We start from the raw sequence: 14,676 nt of genomic DNA on the forward strand, positions 1-14,676 counted from the left end.
TGGCCATTGGCCATTTTGCCCTTGCGCCGCCTGGGAACGGTCGCTCCGACCATCGCTGCGACTATGCGGGAAATAAACGTTCTCAGGCTCGCAAGCAAAGTGTATCTCGTCCCTTCACTTCCTCTCAGCATGAAGCTACCAAGGCTGTGTACTCACGCCGGAGCGCTCAGCACTAGCAGGGAGGCAAACGCCTTAGCCCTGGAGCGCCCGTTAACGTGGCAGCTACGGTCTCTGCAAAGGGCAGCTCTAGCTGGGCTTTCCAGCTGCTGAGGACGTAGCGAGTAAAAACCGCACAAATATTTCAGAAGGAATAAGTTACTCAGACAAATGCTGTTTCTATTTCCTATGTTGTGCATTCCATGTTTATAGTCAACACTCCCATCAAATTAAGTAAATGCTTTAATTCTGGCCTTTTAATTGTTACACTTGAAACCGAATACTACTGTGGTGAGCTGTATTTAGCATACTTATTTATTTCTGTTTTTTGGAAAAGATGAGTAGCACATAAATACATAAATACAGGAAAACATAAGCTACAGTTTTTAAAAAATTGTTAGTAGGGGAATTTTACATAGATTCAAGTATTGTTCGCTGAGATTTTTCAGCACAATTTGATAGCAAAAAGTAAAATATTAGAGAAAATATACTTTTTTCTTTCAGGTAAGCTCTCTTCATGAAGAGTGAAGCTGGTAGCATTTTTAACTATAGAATAAGGGTATGTTTTGATCTGTAAGTCCATATAGTGCAGCTGCTCTGAGAAAAAACAATCTCCTTCAATTAAAATGAAGGTGAATTTCCTATATTATTGTTTTTTTCAGTAAAGTGATAGTACATTTGGGTTAATTTAGAGGTGTTTCTATTTTCTTATTATCACAGACCTTCAGTTTTAAAGTAGACAAGATACTGTATTTTCTTCCTCCTGTACCTGTACCATCATCAAAGGGATGATCAGCTTTTTTTAGATACACAATTAATACACACAGAGACAGTTTTCTTAATCCCACAGTAGTTCAAGAGGCAAGTTTTCTTTCTATGCAAGCTCAAGATGAGAAGTACATCAGCAACTATGCAGGTGGCATTGGTTCAGCATGAATGCTGACAAATGTAACGTGTTATTGCACAAGACAAGACCAACACTCCTGCCTTTGCAATCCTTTCCTTCCAAGAATGCTTGCTGTATTTGTCACTGTCCCATGTCTTGCTTCCTTAGCCATTATCCTGCAGCCTGCAGAGTTATCAGACAGATGATATTGAGTAATGTATTCTTTTAGTAGCCTTACTTGCCTTTAAGAGAGAAGATTGTGACCATAGTAACCACCATGCTGGGAACAAGTGTTTGTGGCAGTAAGAATGTAGAGAAACACTTCCTTTCCATATCTCATCTTATAATGGTGTATCTGTTCTGTCATGCAAGATGCTAGGTAAATTTATTTTACACCCATGATGCTGAGTAAAAAAAGAAAAAAAAGACTGGAAAATTGTAAGTAAGTGTGATGTGATTACAAAAACAAAGTTGCCTTGCGATGTTGCCTACTCAATCTCACATGCTAATATCAAAAGAGAAGAATAACCCTTGTTTACTCACATGCTTTATAATTAGTCATGAAAGAGATACTGCAGTTCTATCTATTCCCAGATATGCATCAGGATTAGGGACTGTTCCAATATTTCAAGCATTGGCTACAAAAGAAATGGAGACCTCTTTTTTACAAGGAGTCACACAAAACAAGCAAGGCATCATTTGTACAAGTTACTCCTGAGGAGGTTTTAACATATGACACAAGTGGAAAAATTTTTACCATGAGAACAGTCATCCATTGACATAATTGTCCCAGGGAAGTGCTGGATTTCCTGATATTGAACATTTTTCAGTGGGGCAAGTTGCTGGGCTATCTTGTCTAGACTGTGCATTTGCCAAAAGTTGGACCTTGAGGTCCCCTCCAAACCTGATATTCTATGATTCCATGATCTAAATAGGAAAACTCCATCCTGTGCATCTGAATTCTCCTCATAAAATTCTCAGCTTTTCACTTGCTCCCAAAGAAGCATTTACATATGGCTTGCTAATGAACATTTTCATTGAAAAGGTGCTGTGCTACAAATTAATTCTGTTATGTAGTGCCCAGTCTCCAGAGTAGCCAGGAAGCAGTCCCATATGAATCAAAGTCTGGGATACTGGCTCTAAAGACTGGCCTGATAGCTTAATGTGTCTTTGCATTTGAAAGGTTATGTTCTGAAGTCAGACCTTGATAACACATGGGGAGGAGAAGTATATTCACTTTACTAATATTGACAGAGACTGTTGACTCTAGAAAGAAACCCCCAACAAAACAACTAGCAGGTAACAATACTCTTTAAAAAAAACAAAATTATTAAACAAGTTTGCAACACCTTAGACCCTCCAGCCTTTTTTTCTTGAAGGCAAGAAAGCCAAAATTACAAAGACACAATGCTAGAATACAACAAAAAAAAAGTCTGTGCATGTATCAGGGAGTGGGGGACTACCACAGAGAAGCCACAAGCTGCTTCCACCTCCCCATGGGAAGCCATGGGAAGGGCAATGCAGAGATCTGAGCAGACTGTGTATGGATGTCCAGCTTCCAACAAGGCATGGAAAACACTGGCAGACAAAACAGCTTTTGCAATATACTTCTCAAGATGGTTAAAAGTTCTTGGCTAAGTGGGTGTCCTCGCATGGATCACTGCTAGCACACTAGGTTCTGTCCCCATCCACCCAGCTCACAAAGCAGGGGTTAAGTAATTACCTTGGAAATTAAAGCACAATCTGTGTCTTTTCATCCTGAAAGACTAGATGAGGTCTACTCTTGTTCTTTAATCCTGTCCCTTATTTAGAGGCTGCTGTACACTGGCATGGGTAACTGCAAGCTGCTGTTGGAGACATTTAGTTTTGTAAAGCACAGAAGATGCACAAAAAACAATGACAGAAGGTGAATCACATTGTCAACCATCACGTGGAACTTCTGGGGATAGTAGGACTTTTGCCCTAATGATATCAACACCAGCAGCAGGCCTTATGGAAATGTGTTATTTCACAAGATGGGTGATACAGACCAAAGTGACCATACAGACCAAAGAAGCTTCTGGTTGGCACCATCCCAAGAGTTGTAGCAGTTCTCTGGCTAGGTGAGAAAGCCTGGTAAACCTTTGCCATGAGACTTAATCAGAAACCATGGCAACAGTAACTATGGTTGTGCCTTATCAACATTTAACTTTATATTCCAGCCCAGTTTTAACTTTTCCAAGTCTAGAGTGACCAGCTGGCATGGGCACACATTTGCTCATCTCTTGGCTAGGTATTTTGGCTCGATTGCTTAAAAAAATTATTTATGGAGTTACAGGTTCCTCTTTTACCTGGATGTTTCTCCATAATATTCTACAAGGAGTTTTCTTCTACATATAATTGCAACCACAACCTACCATTCACACTGTAATTCATTATTTACTAGACTTATGCAAGGACTAAGATGTTCACTGGATGAGCGATTTGCTCCTTAAAGATCTACCAATATCATACATATCCCTGCATTTTATTAATTGCTAAAAACAACAGGCAAATGGGAACCCCCAGCACTGTGTGTGCTTTGCCTTCAAGAGATAATATCATAAAAACTAAATTCTTTGTACATATCAATAAAAAACGTTATCAGGGCAGATCTGCTATGGAAAAACCCTGCTGGACAGAAAGCAATTTAGAAGAGTAAGGTTATGTAAGTTCAGGAAAGGTCTAATGTTATAAAGAGATGAAAGCCATACAAATAATTTGCTTTCATTAGAAGTGCTTCTGCTCTACATGGTACAAATTGCCCTTTCTGCTGAAAATGTAGCTTGAGCATGAAGGCATATCCATAGAGATTAAAGGATACAGCATTACTTTCTGCATGTACTATCCCTATTCTATTTTTGCATTTCATAAACAACTCTCTCATAAAATACCTGTGATTTTACAGGGCTTCATGCTGCAGGGCTCATCACCTCTCCCCCGGATTTGTGTTACAACAATAGGAAGAAGGTTAGACAAAACCTTCTTCCAAAAATATCCTTCCAAGAGCTACCTCCTTGCTGACAAGCAAGCCTTGATGCTAAGCCATTTAACTTGCACAGGTACTTGTGTAAAAAAGCAAAAACACTACCTATCAGCCCTAGCTACATATGCAGCATTTTCCCAAACTAAGGGTTTACTCTCATACCCCACAGCCTTAACCCACAGTCTTTTGCCTTGCTCTAAACAAGTACTCCAGTATAGTGTATGTTCCTCTTTCTCCATTTTCTGTATTTCTAGTTCAATGTCCTGTACTTCTGAAGCTAGAGCCATCACATATTCTGACCTCACTTGAGAGTCTTATCTTTTTTGATTGACAAGGTTCCCTGTACCTCACAGAAATACAATCTAATTTCTTGAAAGCTTCAGATAGATGAAAATATTGGTGGCCTTGACCAGAGTCATCCTTGTACTTGCAGGATCACATCATCTTTCCTGTACTGTGGATAATGCAAATACAGTAGATCAATAGGGCAGCTTGGCTACCTGGGGCAACAGAGAACTGCAACACACTGCCTTGCAGCCATGAAAAGTCTACCAGGAGCTGTGTCACACGGGCTCCACTAGAAAGTGCTGGGCCAGAGCTGTTATGCAGCTTTTCCTCTCCTGGTATGGGGTGTTTCTCATAAGAGAGGATCCAGGTATCAGAAGAACCTAAGTTCAAAAGAGAAAGCTGTGGAGAACCTGGTGAAAGAGCAATATTTCAAACATTCACCAGCTTTGGTTAGATAAGCCCTAGCAAAGGTGGAAAACACATCAGTAACAGAATAAAGTTAAGGAATGCTTTGTTTTAACTGCATGCACAGTTTCTTTAATCAGTGATACAGGGCTGTTATTATCTTCTGTATCAACACTATTCTAAATCTTGGATTCTCTTTCTCAGAGTTTTTTGGCCTATTTAGCATAACCCTTGCAATGGGATTCTGGAACAGATCCCAAAAGCACTGAAAAATGCTTTGAATTTCTTCTCTGAAACAAATTTTTGTATGACTGCTTCATGTGGAGAATGATGTCTCTTTTAAAAATAATGGAACATACCAGATGCTATGGTATGTTATTGAAATTTATACTGCCAGAAGTTTCTAGTGTGTTGTTCAGAGAAACATAACAAAAGCTTCTATTTATATTTTGAAGTCATTCTTTCATCAGTGTCTTAATCACCTCCTACTTTTACTCAGGGAATTTATTTTGAGGAGTATGTAGGAGAACAGGAATCTTATCTGAAGGAAAAATATGAAAGAAACCTGCAGGTTTCTGACAGCTTCGTCAGAAATGAAAGGGAAGCACGGAAAACAATGCCAATGAAGGAAGTCCACTGCTAAAAAACCCATTTCTATTATGTCATGGGTGAAGACTTATTTCCCACAGAAATGTGTTGTTTCTTGGCAGTTATCACAGTCTTTTAATTAATGCTTGAGATGAAATCAATTCCTGTTGATTCTTGAATGATACAGGTACAGACAATCTCCCCTCTCAGCACCAACACCAACAAAAAAATCTTGCTCTGATGTGGTGGTCCGTCCTGGAGAGGATGGGCTGTGTAACAGCCACACCACAGGTAATAGTATTGGACCCTGGACACTGGGATGCCAGGAGAGATAACATCCAGTCAGGTTATGGTGAGAAGAAAAGAATGATGGAAACAGTTATGTAAATTAAGTTGTTCCTTATAAGGTTATGTTCTGAACCCTGCCCTCGGATTGGTTTCATATAAGGTATTGTTTCTGATTCTCTTTGCTCATTGGTTCCCTGCCCTGAGTTAATGTCTATATAAGGTTACGTTTGCTTTGTTTTTTTGTCTTCTGGAGTAGCTCTACATAGTGTACAGTTTATGTTTTGTTATACCCTTTTATTATTTTGTTATACCCTTTTGTTATACCCTTTTATTTTCCTTTATTAAACTTTGATTTTCAGGCACTTCAGCCATTCCTGTCCCTATTTATTTATTGCCACTCTTCCGGCCGATCTGGTCCCGAGGTTGCATGTGATGCAACACTCTGAGTGTTGCTCTGTTGCTCTGAAAGCATCTGTTTGGTCAGTAACACAGGTGAAAAACAAGAAAGGACAGTCACATAGTAACAGCACCTGGAGAAAAAAACTGTGTGAAAGCTAGGCACCTGGGTAAATATACTGCCAGACAGTCCTTGCAGCACAACACCAGAAATAAACCCTAACAAAACATAAGTAATAAATTAATGAGGGTTTCTTTGGTTTCCTAATTCAGAAAGCTTTGAAAATACAATGTCATCACACATTCCTAAGCTTCTAGATGATTTGATTTGGTTTCATCATAATTAGTGGGTGTAGTTTTTCTAGATCTTTGTAAAGCCTTAGATACTGTCCCTCACAGCATCTTCTGGACAAGTTATCTAGCTGTGAAATGATCAGGTTCACAGTGTGCTAGATGAAGAACCAGCTGAATGTCAGAACTTCAGGGGTTTTAGTGTATAGGACTACATCTGACTCGTGAGCAATCACCAGTGGTGTTCCTCAGGAATTCAGTGTAGGACCAGTTCTAGTCAACAAGTTTATCAATGATCTGGATGCAGGATTTGAATGCACCATTAGCAAGTGTACCGATGATACCAAACTGAGAGGTGTTGCTGACCCTCTCAAGGCACAAGAGCCTTGTAGAGGGATCTGAAATAGATTGGAGCAATGGGTAATTATCAGTGGCATGAAATTTTACAAGAACAAATCCAGATTCTGCCCTTGGGATGCAGTAAAGCTGGGCACAAGTATAAGCTGGGAGAGGAGTGTGTGTAGAGCAGCCCTGCAAAAGGGATCTGGGGGTGCTGGTCGGCAGCAGCTCAGGCTGAGCCAGCAGTGTGTGCCCGGGCAGCCAGGAGGGCAAATCCCATCCCGGGGTGCATCAGACACAGCATCACCAGCTGGGACTGGGATCATCCTGCTGGATTCAGCCCTGGGGCAGCCTCACCCTGAGTCCTGTGTGCAGTGCCAGGCCCCACAGCCTGAGAAGGGTGGGAAGGTCCTGGAATGGTCCAGAGGAGGACAACAGAGCTGGTGGAAGGGCTGGAAGGCACATCCTGTGAGGAGAGGCTGAGGGCTCTGGGTTTGTCTGGTTTGGAGAGAAGGAGGCTCAGGGGTGACCTCATTGCTCTGTACAGCTCCCTGAGGAGGGGACCGGGAGAGGGAGTGCTGGTCTCTTCCTGGCATCCAGCAACAAGGAATGGGAATGGCTCAAAGCTGCAGCAGGGAAGGTTCAGACTGGACATCAGGAAACATTCCTTTACCAAGAGGGTGGTCAAACACTAGAACACGCTTCCTTGGGAGGTGACTGATATCCCAAACCTGTCAGAGTTTATGATGCATTTGCACAAGGCTTTTCATAACTTGCTTTTGTACAGCCCTGAATTGGTCAGTAGTGGGACTAGTGGGTCCATTTTAACTAAAATATTCTATTCTATTCTATTCTATTCTATTCTATTCTATTCTATTCTATTCTATTCTCAGTATTTTAGTCTTGCAGATTCAGGGACTATTTCTAAGGAGCTGAAAAGGTGAGGGAAATATGTCCACTGTCAGAGGGCTGGAATTTAGTACACAGGACCCCATATACCCATCTGAAATCTTCTAGATGTTCACAAGATTATGATTTAATATATCAACATTGTGCAAGATTGTCTTGAGTTTTTTTTAATAGGAAAAGATATCCATTCTTGATCTTTAAAGCCAAGCAGCTCCTACCCTGGGGAAATGTTTTGAAAAGCTCTCATTGCCATTTTTGTGACATCCAGTCTGACTATAAAGGTTAGAAATTGAAATATTAGTAAGTGTTGCTCCTTTTTTTTTCACTTAATCTTTTAGCTTAAACTTAAAAAAAAAAAAAGTAAAAGAAAATAAAATGGACACTATATTATATCCAACATCCTATGCTGCAACCACTCTATATATTATATCCACATATAAAGTGGGACCTGAATGAAAAAGCTGCCCCAACAAGGCTGGGGCAGATGTATCTGAGTATTGGCATGAGCTGTCTGCCACCAGTTAATACTTTCCAAAGCAATATTTTTTCATGCCTTGGAATAGCTGCGGGACATTAACTTCTCTAAAGGGAACCCACAGATAAAAATAAACCACTCCAAAGCATAAAAAAGCTCAGCTATAAGAATTTAAGGCAAGCCATGCCTGTTGTCCTCAGTGCCAGAGAACAGTCCCTGGCCAATTTTAGGTACTACTGTAGACGTAAACTAGGCTTGGTTTGACAAAGTAAATACAGCTTTTGAAACAGCTACCAAAATGGTGGACTGCTCTTTTTTGGGGTTGTTCCATTTAATCTTGATGCCCAGATCCAAGCAACAACTTTCCACAAGTCTTGCAGCAGGATCTCAGCAGTAGACTTTAGTTGCAGATTGCTAACTGACAAAAGCTAACAGCTGAATCTGTTCTCTAGTGTCGGACAGCAGTTTGCTTTTAATATTCCAGACTGGATAGCCAACAGCCTTGGGGAAAGTTACTGCAAGTTTCCTGAAGCATAATATAAAGCCAGTTCTTTTTATCCTCTGCATTTCATAGAGTACAGGAAAGGTTAAATGAAGAGCTCTATGTGCTGATTATTAAGGGTTACAATTGAAGATGAAGAGCATTTTAGACTTCTTATAGCTGCTATTGTTCCACTTTTGGAAAGAGAGCTCTTTTTTTTCAATTTGCAAAATACAGGTTGAAATGCTTGTCAGCTCAGAAAGATGACAAAATGCACACAAGAATGCGATAGGAATTATGGGGCAGTTATATCTTGGCTTTTATAATCTAGAATTAAAGCAAATCATGGGCAGTCTTGCACAGTCATTTGGTGCACTAAATACAAAACTTCTTAAGTTTCCAGTATATAATCTTGTAGAATTCTTGTATGAGCATCTCCAGTCTTGATAAACTGGATGTATTAACAACTGGACATACTACAAACTGGAGACCAAAGTACTCAGCAAGTAATTAAAATGTTCTGCTCAGGTTCTACATATTCTGGAATAACAAATGATACAAGTAATTATTTGTCTCTGAAAATTGTGACATTTATGATGTGTAGTATGCTATTACGGTCCAGAGCTTGGTTTTGTTTATTTTTTTATTGAAGGCTTTTTAAATGGCCAAAAGGCAGTAAGATAATGAAAACTGAAATGTCATGACAACATATCTTTGCCATTGGCAACAGCACCTGATGATACACAAATAATTTTTAAGTCACAGAATACTAGAGGGGCACATTTCTATTATGTCAATCTTTCAATGTGATTGCACTCCTAAATAAACATGTATTTTGAGATAGTATTGTTACTTTCTGGCTTCAGGTTGCACTCTTTCTTTATGTGCTTCATTGTAAGATATGCTAATTGTGTTAAGAGTCTGAAAGCCGGTGGCATGAAATGTTTTAGCTGAACTGCAGATTAGGCCATGCAGGTTTTTAACCAATAAATTGTGCCTCCCTTCTCATAGAAGTTTGAGGAACCTTACATGAAGTGAAACATCAAAGGTAAAAGCCTTTCTTCATTAATCGTACTTCTTTAAAGTGAAAAGCATGGGAATTTTGGTTAAGTAGGATTCAGGTAACTGGATTAGTTAGCTGTCTTCAGCTGTAGCTGTACAAAGTGGGAATTCTTGGTTTCAAAATAGAAACTTTACTGCTTATTCTGCAACTGCATCCTTCCTCTTGATATGAATCAGCCATGACTTAGTGCACTTGATTTGTCAATCAATGACAATGAGACTTCTGCCTGGGCAAAATATCAATATATGTTTCTTAAACTATCCCCTTTTCTCATAATCAGTATGCATTGTTTGGTTCAGGATCTTCCATGGCAATTCTGCTCTCAAAGCTGTCATTACATCTCTAACTGTGGGCAACAGACAAGGTCATATAATCCAGTCATATAATTGTCCTTCCTTAATTTTCTTAAGAAAATTAATATAATAAATATGATACGATAGAGTATGTGATGTTCTGCCTACAGATGTTTTTCTTATTATCCTTAGGGTTTTAATAATCTTTATTATTATTTTGCTGGTTCCTATCTGATATATAATTCTTGTTTATCTCAAACCAGAAAAATCTGTTTCCATATTTCATAATGATTCCTAAGAACTTCAGAGAAATTGGAAATTCCTATTACAGTTCGACCTAAATACATAACACAGACACTTGCATGGCACAGCTGCATTCCAAGAACACTCGTGTATTTTACTCACAATGATCTCTATAAGTAGATTTCTCAGCACATGGATTACTGGAAATGGACATGTTCTTACACTGGAAATTGAAAAACCAGTATCCTCTTTGTTCAGAAACAACCTTGAGAAACAAATCTTGGGTAAGGATCGTTTAGCATTACTGAAATTGCTTCACTAAGACATGTTTTGATGATCTAAGACTAAGGTCGTCACTAAGACATTGATGATCTATGTTGACAAATAGAATTTTTGTAGCATTTTCCACTTGCACTTGGACAGTCTTACTTTGAGCACTGCACCCTGTGTACTGCAACTGTCTAGAAGTATCGGGTAAAATAAAGATACTGTTCTTCACTTTTTGCAAAAAAGAGTGCAGGATGATGTCAGTGCTCCACTCTGCAGAAAGGTAGCTCTGTTACTTCCTCAAGTACTGATTTTCCTCCAAACCAGAACAGACTTCTCTGTTGAATGATCTTAATTGTGTAAATAAAGGTGCTTTTTCTCACTCCCTTAAAAAGCATTTCAGACTACTGCATGCATCCAGTTCAGTCTTTCTACCGAACTTTTTCATTTCTGCTACTAAACACACTGCCAGGTATTATATATTTCAGGGTAGGGAATAGTAGTAAGAACAACTAAAACTCTTTAAGCAAGAAAAAGAGAAAATTACAAACTATGACTCAAGATAATATTTTCTATGGAACTTGGCAGGTGAAAGAAGTGTGTTGTCTGTGGTAAAGATGTGAAAGAAATGCTTATATTTTAATGTTTGAACCTAGAGCAAGGTTGTTTTATTTTTTTAACCAGTGAAAAACACAGATTTCCACCAAAAATATCCCTTGCGCAGATATATAGATGACAGTGTCTAAAAACTAGTATTTTCAGAGTTTGACAAAAAAATTGAATTTATTTCATGGAAATCAGTATTTAATTTAACATCTAATGCTCCCGTGACAATATTTGTGAAAACCTTTAATCCACTCTATTCAGCACAAAAAAGCCCAGGACTATCTGCACAGACTCCTGGAGAAAGGTCTTCATGCTATGCTGAAAACAACAACTTGTCTGAAGCCCAAAAATATCTCATGATATTTTTCTGCCTTAGATTGTCAGGAAACCTGCTATTATGACTGTCTCTTTGTCACATTAAGCAGGTAAATCATGGAAAGAAGAAAATTCTCTTGAAACCATGAGTTCTATTTGAAAAAAATCTAATTTACGTAAACATCAGGCAGCCATCTTAGAATAATGAAGAAACAACCTGGATGCTTAGTGCAAAGTACCATTTTCTCTGAATCCCAGACATATGGATGCATTTAAGCATCATGTATCATGTGAAACATTCTGCCTCAGCCTGAGCTCCCTCATTCTTCACCACTGCTACTTGATTCCTGCCCGTTGATGTGCTGCTCTGCCACCCACTGGCCTCTCTATTCCTGACAGTGTAGTGCAAGAAAAAAAACCCTATTTTCCTATAGATCTCAAACTGATTATTTGAAGCAGACCCATCTGAACCACCTTGACAGCAAATGAAGCATTATTTCAACGTGGGACTTGTACTTGTCCAAAATGAAGAAGTCTGTCTAAATGAAGTGTTGCTAAGGAGCGGGACATAGGCCATCTAGCACTCTAGACTACCTGGGTCACACATATCCTGGGTACCACTGGGATACTGAACTTTCCATGCACTTTGACTCTTACATAACAGTGATGAGTAATTTCCACTGGCATTAAAAGGGAACTATGAATGACCCATGCCTCGGAAGGCTAAGACCAGTAAGTAATTGTGGACTGAACACTTAGCTATCTAAAGTGAGGCTACATATTCTAAAATCAAAAGTTAAGAGTTGTGAGGCCTTGAGCTCTACTTACCTGCATATATGAGTTAATACCAAATGTGGGAAGAGGAATTCCCGCAGAATAGAAAGGTCTCTCTTGCCTTTGCAATTTCTCTGTTAATGTCTTATGGCTGTGCTTTGCATGTTAAAGACCATGTTACTTGTCCATACGAGCACTAACATTAGATAATAAAGGTTATTGCACTTCTAACTCCTCACAAGTTATTTGTATGTTTTGAAAATTAAAATGACACTCCTGAAACAGAACTATTATGCATTTAAAATGTTTTGGGAAGCTTTTACAGTTTTACAGAAAAATGTAAAATCTCTCCCCAGTATTAGAAACAATTAGCATATTGTTAACGGTTTCTATTTTGACCTGTGCAAGAACATAATACTCACTTGTTGCATCCCGGAGTTTGGGTTTAGATTAGGGTTTTTAATTTATGTTAAAATAAGTCAAGTTCTGTAATCCCGCGTTTCCCCCGTGTTGTTTCCCCCCCCCGCGGTTTCCGCCCCCATGTTGCCTGCTGCCGGATCTTCCCCCTGTGCCGCTCCTGTAACCACCCTGCCGTCCGGCCCCGGGAAACCCCGTGCTGGCCGCCCCGAGCCACACGATCCGGCTCAGCCCGCGGCTCGGTGCCCGCCCCTGCGGGGTTCTCTGGTTGGTTGCGGTTGCTGGCGTCACCGCCACGGCAGCCGCCCCTATTGGCCGGCCGGCCGTGGATCCTCTCGCCCCGCCCCTCCATAAAGCTCTGTCCCGCCGGCAGTCAGACGCCATTTTCTCCCATGCGAGTGCCGGGAGCGGTCGCGTCTTTCCATCGAACCGCGCCACGTGACCAATAAACCGTTCCTGCCAAGCACGGAGTAAATGGACAAATTCCTTCCTCTTTGCCGGGTCCCTAGCGCACGGTAACAGCGGTTGGCCAGCCCACGCACCCGAGACACGGAGCCGTGTCCGGGAACCCGCGGCAGCAAACCCCGGCAGCACGTGGAAGCTACGCCGCAGCCGGGCTCCCAAGAGCCGCGTGCAGCCGGGGAGAGCGAAAACCCACGCCGCACTCACTGATTTTTTATTTAATACAAGGCATAAATATGATACCCATATTTCTATGTTCACGTGAAAGCACAGCTTTTTGTAAATGACATCCAATATTCTGCTATGATTAATGAAACTCCTTTCTGTAGCACGTATCCAGATAACTCATGGATACCAAATGCGCATACTGCCCTACCACTTATGCAATAGTGCTCATTCCTGCCCTGATCATTAGAAGAACGGTACTCTTAAATAGCATCAAAAGTGTTGCTCCTCTTGTCTTGTTAGATGGTGTATCCTTTGAAGCTACTTTGCCAAAGTACATGCCCCCACATCTGGCTTACACTTCTGCTTTCATTAATGAAGCATGGTAAGCATTAGGATGCAGTTACCCAGCCAACTTTACAGCATAGAGAGCAGAATAATTACAGTTTCCATAGCCGCCAAATTGACCCTTATTTTAAGTGGTTTAAATTCTCCAGGACTAAAAGACAGCTCTGTGTTTTCCTCTTGTAATAATGAAGAACATGTTCCTTTTAATGATGGTCATATTAGACATTCTCTCAATCATTGTTACTTGGAAGCAATTACTTTAAATAAGTTTCCATGAAATAGAGCAAAAGAGAAGACAAAGATCAAGATGTAACACTGATACTATGAACAAACTACTGATGAACACAGAACAAAGGAGGTGGAAAAAAAAAGTAATTCTCAATTAAAACATATTAACAGTCATGAGACCCCCGAAGCAGCATCAACTACCACCAACTAAGGGATCTAGGTGAATGGAGAATCCTTGCACATCAGAAGCAGAGGCCCATCCAAGTGTTAAGACCTGCAGCTGTGAACTGCTGCATCAGGAGAGGGAAGAGAAGACCTGTATACCATCCAGTGTCATTGATCAAAGCACATAGCAATTCAGAAATGGGATCACCTTAGTTTCTGAAGTATTATGCAGCATATAGGCCCTGTAGCTAAGGTCTACCAAAACATGACACATATAATAGGACACAATCGCTTTTCAACAGGCCAAGAGCAGATTTCTGCCAACACATCTGAGGCAAAGGTAAGACATTGAAATACTGAGAAGTCCAGGGATTTTACTACAACAAACCAAAACCAGGGAGAAATATATTAGACATTAAGAAAAACAGATTGGCAAAATTTGTGAAGTTTATCTTCACTGACTCCTGACCCAAGCAGCACCCTTATTAGCTCATTTGCATTCAGTCTTTATCTTACTGTTAGCTAGACTTAAAAGTTACATAAATCACCACAGAGATGAAAGAAAATTTCATTGGGTGTTAATTAAGTTGACTTCATGGGGATTTTGCCTTCAGTACAGAAGCAAGAGAATCAGACTCCCAGGTTTTGGTCATTACCTCTGCTGAAGTGCTTGCTCCACAGACCCACACTAAGGTACCATATGTAGTATTCTGCTGACCCCTTTGAATCAGATATTCAGCAGAATAAAATATTGTGTTATGTTTCATTATTCTATTTTAATATACTTTGATATAATTTTAGTATACTAGCTAATACTTTCAAGA

Source organism: Vidua macroura, chromosome Z (assembly GCF_024509145.1).
Source record: "Vidua macroura isolate BioBank_ID:100142 chromosome Z, ASM2450914v1, whole genome shotgun sequence".
NCBI lineage: Eukaryota > Metazoa > Chordata > Aves > Passeriformes > Viduidae > Vidua > Vidua macroura.